The sequence below is a fragment of the Arachis duranensis genome, chromosome 1 (genome assembly GCF_000817695.3).
Source record: "Arachis duranensis cultivar V14167 chromosome 1, aradu.V14167.gnm2.J7QH, whole genome shotgun sequence".
In the NCBI taxonomy this organism is placed as follows: domain Eukaryota; kingdom Viridiplantae; phylum Streptophyta; class Magnoliopsida; order Fabales; family Fabaceae; genus Arachis; species Arachis duranensis.
Window position 1 is genome coordinate 24,330,198 of NC_029772.3, and position 9,283 is coordinate 24,339,480.

The 9,283-nt window shown below is 30.9% G+C and overlaps 1 long non-coding RNA gene across 1 annotated transcript; it reads left to right on the top strand.

Moving 5' to 3' along the window:
• Positions 1 to 8,119: 8,119 nt before the first annotated feature.
• LOC107482801 (uncharacterized) lies at positions 8,120 to 8,643 on the top strand. The gene is made up of 3 exons (XR_001590769.3): positions 8,120 to 8,184; positions 8,391 to 8,474; positions 8,583 to 8,643. It is a non-coding gene; the product is annotated as an uncharacterized LOC107482801 (long non-coding RNA).
• Positions 8,644 to 9,283: the final 640 nt, after the last annotated feature.

A 9,283-nucleotide genomic window follows, 5' to 3' on the forward strand; every position in this document is an offset into this window, starting at 1 on the left:
AGAGCTCCACACCCTTAATCTATGGTGTGCAGAAACTCCACCGTTGAAAATACATAAGAAAAAGGTTCAGGCATGGCCGAATGGCCAGCCCTCTCCATGATCAAGTGACCGAATGATCCAGGACTTAAAGTGGTCAAAAGATGTCTAATACAATAGATAAATGTCCTATATATACTAGACTAGCTACTAGGGTTTACATGAGTAAGTAATTGATGCATAAATTCACTTTTGGGGCCCACTTGGTGTATGTTTGGGCTGAGCTTAATCTATCCACAAGCTGAGGCTTCTCTTGGAGTTGAACGCCAAGTTATAACGTGTTTTGGGCGTTCAACTCCGGGTTGTGACGTGTTTCTGGCGTTTAACTCCAGACAGCAGCATGTACTTGGCGTTGAGCGCCACTTTACGTCATCAATTCCCAAATAAAGTATAGACTATTATATATTTCTGGAAAGCTCTGGATGTCTACTTTCCAACGCCGTTGAGAGCGCGCCATTTGGAGTTCTGTAGCTCCAGAAAATCCATTTCGAGTGCAGGGAGGTCAGATTCCAACAGCATCAGCAGTCCTTTTGTCAGCCTTTTTCAGAGTTTTGCTCAAGTCCCTCAATTTCAGCCAGAAATTAGCTGAAATCATAGAAAAATACACAAACTCTTAGTAAAGTCCAGAAATTTGAATTTAACATAAAAACTAATGAAAACATCCCTAAAAGTAGCTTGAACTTACTAAAAACTACCTAAAAACAATGCCAAAAAGCGTATAAATTATCCGCTCATCAGCTTCACGTTTTATCTTTTTGTTGTCGAAACGTGAGTGATACATCTTCACAATTTTATTTCTACTCTTTTTAGGCTTCTCGATTAATACTCCTCTCGAATTTACCTATATTTATATATTAAAAATCCACCTGAGAGTCGTACCACCGTAATATCATTGACTTATGACTCGAGCATAAGGATTTGAATATTAGGGTGTTACAAAAAGATACTAAACTATTTGATTTGTTTGATAAATTGAGTTTGCAAATATTTAAGGCTGGAGTGGTTATCCTTTTTGTTCTATATTCTCAGAAAAAGGAGCCAGATTGAGCCAAGAACAAGTACTAATTATTAGTATTTATCTCTTTCTAGATAGCTAGTTAGTTGTATTTGATTTATCATTAATACTGTTAGTGGAGTAGATAGTAGTTAAGTGCCTTGCAAAGTGAGTTCTTGAACTTTGAGAAAGCTAAGAGAAGGATAGATACACACAAACAAGATGGAGCCAAAGAGGTTAAAAAGATATCTACTTCTAATTAATAATGAGTTCTTATCAAATAGCATATTTCTTGTGAGATTGTTGGTTTAGTTTTCTCTTCTTTAAAATGCTGGTAGTGTGTTCTTTATTTGAGCAACTATTTATTTTTCTAATGTTCAATTTTCTTTTGCAGGTAATATTTATTCACACGGACATTTTAACAATGAAAATGTTGGAAGGGCTTGTAGCAAACTTTTTGAGCATCTCTAGGAAAACTCCCAATGTAATAGAACTAACAATATTTCTTAGTTTGATACTTTGTATAGGAGTTATTACTTTTTATTTGCAATATTAAAAAATCATATATTATGTTTAATACTTTGAGTTATATTATATTTTGTGTATGGATTATAATTTTTTTATTGTGGAATTTTAATAAAATATTATTTGTTTAGCACGATAAAAACAATAGTAAAAATTTCATTTTTAAAAGATAAAAAAAAATCACTTTTATCCGGTAAAAATGTTGGTTTGTAACTGCCGTTTTAAACAACATGGAATGCTATTTTAACCCAGTAAAAATTGTAGTTCCAAATGCCGTTTTAACTAATAAAAATGTCACCGTTAGGATAAAAATGGTTGTTTAAAAATGTCGCTTTAACCAACAAAAATGCCACTTTGTTAGGGTAAAAATGACAGTTCAAAAACCTTGTTTTAACCAATCGAAAATGCCATTTTTACCCTGAAAGTAACGGCGGTTTGAACCGTCATTTTAACCAACTAAAAATTGTCGTTTTATTTGGAAATAACGGCTGTTTGAACCGCCATTTTCTCCTATCCAAAAAACACTGTTTTAACCTAGGAAATGTGTGGCAGATTTCTGAAAGCCACCGTAATAACCAGAACGGCATCCAGAATTACGTTGCTTTCTAAAACTGTCATTCTTGGTAATAATGGCAGTTCAAACTGCCATAAATATCCAAAAAATATTGTTGTTTTAACCAAAATTTTTTGTAGTGACTTGAGGTCAGAAGAGATTGCCGATCAATAATAGGTGGTGGAATATTAAATCTTGAAAAGTTTAGATTAGAAAAGAAGATGAAATATAAGTGAAATATCACCTACGCAGTCAATAATTCTTGAGAACATCCTGAAGCAATTGCAAATGATAATCAATAATGCTAACCAAAAATCTGGTTTCGGAGGATTCTTATCCTCCATGGTCTTTGTACTCTGTTTTCTTCTAATACTTTTATTACCAAGACCCAAAAACCATGGATTGTATAGATAAAGCAATGCATTTATATTCTCCAATTACATTATGGTCAAGGGATAAAGAAGTATTGTTTCTCTGGAGAATTTAAAAGGTTGAACTAGACTTTAGGAAGAATATTTGATGATTGGTAGTGAAAGTTATGTCATGTGACATATTTGTGTATGATACTCTGATTTTATCATTTTTTGGCTAAAACATAATGCCTGAAAATAAGTTAAAGTTTGTCTAAATTAAAATTGTTGATTTTAGCTATAATATGAAATATATAGATGCATGCACACACACAGAACATTTACACTTTGTAGCTATATGCATATGTATCATTATGCACAGATGTATATTAATTGCTCCCTTAACAGTTATAGTAAATCAAAGTCACTTATATTGTGGGTGGTCTAATAATATTTTTTTTATATTTTAGGTTCCAAGTAAATTAAAGTCAGATAGTAGAAATATTCTAGAATCATCTACTATAATAGAAGGTATTTCTAAGAATCATGCTAAGTTATTACCTCAAACAAAGGAGAAGTGTGATTCTTTCACCTAGAAAGAAGCAGGTATATTTATACCTAAAATTGAAGAAGTTAAAATAGCACACTACAAGAAAAAGCAATATTTGTAACAAAAAAAAATTGTTACAAAAAACTGAAATTTTGAAAAAAAAGAATTTGTAACAAAAAAAGGGGTCGCTGCAGCATGTTCCGTTACAAAACGTTTTTGTAACAAAAAATAGAACTGTTATAATTCAAAGTAATATTTTGTAACAAATTTTTTTATACAAAAACCGAAATTCGTTACAAAAATGATAACAAATTTTGATCTTCAAAAAATTTTTGGCGATAAAATATTTTTTCCTATCATAAAATTTTGTTACAAAGTATAACTTGATTTTGTAACATTTTTTTAGTTACAAAAGCATAATATTTATTTTGTAATAATTTTTTATTTTTTGAATTAACTGATATATTAACTATTTTACTGAGTAAATTGACATTTATATAATATGTAAAAATATAGATAATTCAAATATGCTTCATTTAACTAAAATTGTTTTAAAACAAAATAACATTACTGTCTACATTGATTAGTTCTACAAGTTATATTTCTTATACTAGTTCAACCAAAAGTTAAAAGTGTAACATAGATTAGTGTCTCTATGAATCAAAATATTCTTGAGTCCTTTAGGTAGCATATTATCATAATTTTAGCACTCTTGTAAATGAGAAAAACTGAAACAAAAAATTAGAAATAAGATATAACACCAATTATAATTTTTTCCATTAACTTTTATCCAAAATTTTTAGAAACCTCCCCTAAAACTTGGATATTTCCACCGTCTATGGTTCCATCAGAAATAGCCAATTTATTACTTATTTCTCAGCTAGTACACAATATAGTAATTTCAAGAACTGGGATTGTGAATTTGGGAACAAAACAAAGACTCTAGATGAAATGGAACATATGATATGTCACTAGTACCTGGATATAGACATGAAAAAACAAATAACCATAAAAGTTTTAACTACTCTTATTTTAGATACAAAGGCTAATCCAACAAGTTTTCTAAATCTAGAATAGACTGGGCAAGCAGCATTTTTCATTTCATAATATAGCCTACTAATAATCAGATAATATGAATCCTAACTGGCAGCTTCATTTTTCACTTGCATACATCCTCCAAAGGTTGTAAGCCATATTTCATAATCATCAACAAATATGCAGGATTACTTATTACCTCTTAATCAACCATATATAATCAAAATATTTTCAAAATGCTCACTAATTTACTATGCACATATCAACATTTAGAAGAACTTACAAAAATGGCGATTAATTTGCCATCAGGGCTCCATACGGCCTGCAAGTTTTTCCCTTCCTTTTGCAAAGAATACAAACCTCTCTTGTACTTCCCCAATCTCAATCTATATTGCACCAACAGAAAATCCAATACACTGTCAAGCTTATATTCCATCCTTTAACCCCCTCCCCATAAACTCCCATATATCGCATATTGCAGTAATTTACCCCTCAAGAAACCCAGTCCAACATTTTTCCCCCGAAAAAACAGATAAACCCGATCATAACATTATAGAAACTCTGCTCCATGACACCATGAACACAATATTAAACGTGCAAAATAACATAACGTAAACTCCAATAATATTTTTCATGCTTTTACACTCACAAAGTTCCATACAAGAAAAGTGAGATTCATGTCAAAACACAAGAACAAGAACATGCAGAACAACTAAAAGAAATCAAATTTAATCCAAATTTAAATTACTTCCTTTAAACCAAATTTTAAACTTGTTATTTCTTCATTCATCTCGTCCAAATTTAATCTACTTCCTTTAGATATAACTATTTTTAGCATTTCACACACCAAATTATAGCATAAAAGAGAAAACACCATACCTCTTTTACTTTACTTGGCATTTTTAGTTCTAGCCATGTTTTAAAACATAACAAAGCATTCCCTAACCATAGCCACACCAGATTTCTCTCCTTCAATACTACTCCCAAAATACTCCATGAAATTTTGCATCTGAAAAAAGAGACAGTAGACAGTTTTTATGACCTCTCCACGCAAAACAAAATTTGAGAACTCTTCAAATAATGTCAAGTCTAGCCAACTTCTCCCTTGTACTAAGTTTTTCATGCAAAACAAAATATATAACTAGACCTTATTCAAGGTTAAAAATATGTAGATAAATTAGGGATAAGATGTGAAAGATAATATTACAAACTATCAGAAGAAAAATAACATGTTATTCTCAATAACAATTATTTATCATAAAGCAGCATAATATAGGGACAAAATGCAAAGCTTCATAGTGCACACTTAATAAAGGAAAAGAAAGCTAAGAAACACACAAGTCAACATGTTTGCAATATCAAAGTCCTTTCAGGTAAACAAATAATGTAAATCATCCCCCTCCCTCAAACAAAATCTCTTTATCACTTGGTGCAAAGCAGCCAAGGTGTGATGGTTGACATAAACATAAATGAGAATGAGAATAAGAATAAGAATAAGATGAACCACAAAATTTGATTCTTCTCATATTTTTACAAAATCATACTATAAAGTTTCATAAGACAGATTTGACTTATGATGACAATAAAATCAATCATCTCACAATTATAACAATATATAATATATGCTGATTACTTATCTAGTAACTTAATACACTACAAGAATATGGCTGATTAGCTACCACAAAAAGGGTCGTAAAATCATTGCTAATCTGACGCAAAATATAATTTGTGACGGATTAGCTACCACCTAGCAACTAATGCTTTCCTTGCTAATGACAAGTTGCAGAACAGTGAGACAAACACAATAGTCGCTAATTCATCAGAAAATTTTTTAGCTACCGAATAGATAGTCGCAAATCCATCACTAAAGTAAAAGCTAATTTCATAGAAGAAACAGACTAAACGATAGTCGCTAATTAGCGACAAACTCTACTGCAGCAGACTCATCGCTAAATGCAAGCTAACTTCATAGACAAAATGGAATGCTTAGTTGACACTAATTAGTGAAGAATTTTTCCAAACCAAGCTCGTCACAAGTTGTCCACTAATATGGTTGCAAATCTGTCACATTTTGTAGAAAATCTATAGCTAATCTTGGAAAATCCTTAATTAAATTTGTAGGAATTTTGTCACTAAACCAGAGGTATTCTAAATGATAAAGTAAAGTTATGAAGTAATCGCTAACTTACTAGGAAATAATATGTAGTCAATTAGTTGCAATGCTATCGTAAAATGTCATCACAAATTCCTTTAAAATTAGTAACAAATCGATAATATCTCATACTACAAGAAAAAATAACTTTTGCCATCCAAAAATGCAAAAAAGTGTAGTGATATCTTTTCACAACGCATTTAAAGCGTGCCAAAAAGTGGAGATATAACCACACTTTTAAAAACATGTCGTTAAGTTGGTTTTGGCTACACTTCACCAATAGGAGACATACACCTATGCTTTTGAAGGGAGAAAATAAGAAAATATAAAAAGAATTAATTTTTTATTGATTTATATAATTATTTACATGCTATAATTATAATAAAAAAATTACAATTCTATAACAAAACTAATAATTTAATTTACACAATATGAATGTAATGCCAATAAGCCATAACCACCTTTGTTTCAAGATGAAATATGGCGAAAAATGCTTGACCCATTTTTGGTAAATTTATCGAGAAACCATCAATTGAGTGTTGATTACCTGATCAATTCTGCATATTACAAAAAAGCAACACAAATCAATAGAAAAATGAGAAATTTTGTCCATACATGATGTCATAGAACTATAAACCAAACTAACCCATGATGCAGAATTCCACAAATGAATTCATAGAAGATGATCACCAAAGAAGTAGTAAGAGATTCAACAAAAAGAAAAAAAATTCATAATCATAAAGAATCTAACAATAGTTAAAATCAACGGCACTGTACTACACTACACATCATCATGAGATTCTTGTTTGCATTGCAAAAGAAATTAATCAAGATAAACAACAGAATCAAATAGAAGAAAGCAAGATGAGAAATTAAAGCAGAAACTTTACTAAGAAATACAAACATAATTCATTTTCAGCTCCTCTCAACCGAAGCAAACAGGGTGAGTTGAAAATAGCATGCAAAAAAATGAATCTTGCTTGACCATATATGATTCTTGCTCTTTGATTTAGGTTTCATATATGATTATTGCTCTTTGATTCTATTTTTTGTCATCCAAAAAATCATCTTCATTGTCTTTTTCTTCTTGCAATTTAAGTTGTTACCATACCAAAGCTGAATCCTTCAACTCTTCTCACGTGGGGAGTAGTAAGACTTATTTGAATTTTTTAATTGTGTCCTCATGTGAGCAAAGCAAAATCTCAACCTCACCAATGATAAATAATTCTAATTATCAAGAATTATTCTATGCAAAGGAGAGAAGCAAAATCTCAGCCTCAACTTTGAATTTTTTTTTTACTTTTTAATTATTCTATTTTTGTTCTGATCTCTATTTGCTTTTGTTATTTTCTCTGTTTTTCTTTGTTTTAATTCTTTAGCATAGATTGTTCTAGAGGTACCTTTGTGAGTGAAGCAAAATTTGTCATGTGTACATTTAATATAGAGAAGTGAAGTTGGCAGTGATAATGGGGAATTAAAGTATACAACCACTATTTGATAATGGTTCAATTGAGAGTTTTCGTTTAGCTCTTCTTTGATGAAAGTTTTTCAGAGGCGGCTCATAAGTCAAAGGTTTAGTTTACTTGGCAACCTCTCAATTTTAACATAATACTCATTTGCGGACTTTTTTCTTATTTTTCATTTCGATATAGAGACAAAGAAGCTCCAAAACTAACTGAGTGCTTTCCAGTTCCTAGTATGCGTTAAATGATTTATGAGCTACATGCACTTATTGTGATGATTGGCCTATATATTGAATGTATCCCTTGTCAACTATAGCTGATGGAAACAAATGCACAACTTTGGTACATCATCAGGGAATATATCTCTAATTCTAAGATAACTAATTTCCTCCCTCTTTTCTTCGAATATTTTTGTTATTTGTTTTCTACACGCTCTTCATCATCTCTTTTGGTGCAAGAGAGAGGTGTTGATGCAGCTAACTTAATCTCATTCATGCTGGAACTTAGTTTTCATGTCATTGGGGAGGTAAGATATTACTGGTCCTTGGTGCTTAGTAAATGGTGGGAATTTTCTTGCATAAGGATAATATTATGGTAATCTGTATTAGTTGAAAAAGTAGTGGTCTAATTAGAAACATTTTTTTGTCTTGTTACTTTCTTTCTATAACAGTATTCCTATTATATGTAACTGTAGTGTAACAGGACATTGATGTACTTCATTTCAATGTATAGGCATATAATATAAACTCATTGACTGATTTCCAAAGGAGCATAATTAGGGATCTAGCAGACCTTGGATTGGTCAAACTTCAACAGGTTATAATATTTTTTTGCTTAATTTTGGAGATAATATCAATAAATTCATATGATTTTAACTCAGCAATAATTGCCTTATTTTTTCTTCTTTTTGTTAAAACTTTAGAGGGTAGGAAAGAAAGTTAGTTTATACCTACAAAATTGGCAACAAATCTTTCAGTGAGCTTGGTGATTCGTCATCTAAAAAGGAGGTTTCTTCCTTTTCTTTGGATTGATTTATTTTGCTATAAATTTTTGTAAATTAGCCTTGTTTCACTCTATGGTTTCCTTTTGGGAGTCCCCTCAGGGCTCTATAATAAAGTTTGGCTCTTTGTATATTTTGTTATTAAAGTATATGATTGTACTTTGTTATGGAAGATATACTTTATTTTGGATAATGCTACTACTTAGCAAGCTTGCATTCAGCTACTATGTGGAGGTATTGTGTCTCCAAATTTTACTAGAGTTCCTCCTTTACCCTCTTTTAAGAAGCTCATGGTTCTTGCTTTCTAAGAAGAGATGTGATTCTCTATGTAATGATTCTTTTATAGAAAATTGTTCATGCAAAAGAGACTACTTCCTGAGTGCAAAATGCTTTAAATAATGTGCTTTATTTTTATTCAAGCATTTCAATTCACTCCAATTCCAATTCGGGTTTTAATTCTATTTCATTCAGGAGATGCCAAGATTAACTTTCAATGTGGAGCTTGATGCTGCCAATGCAACTTAGTTATCTATTAATATTTTAGATTATCCTATCTTTAAGTGCTAAGTGTAATTTGTGACATTCATGTAACATTGGGATGGTCATCTTATTTTTTTGGGTATCT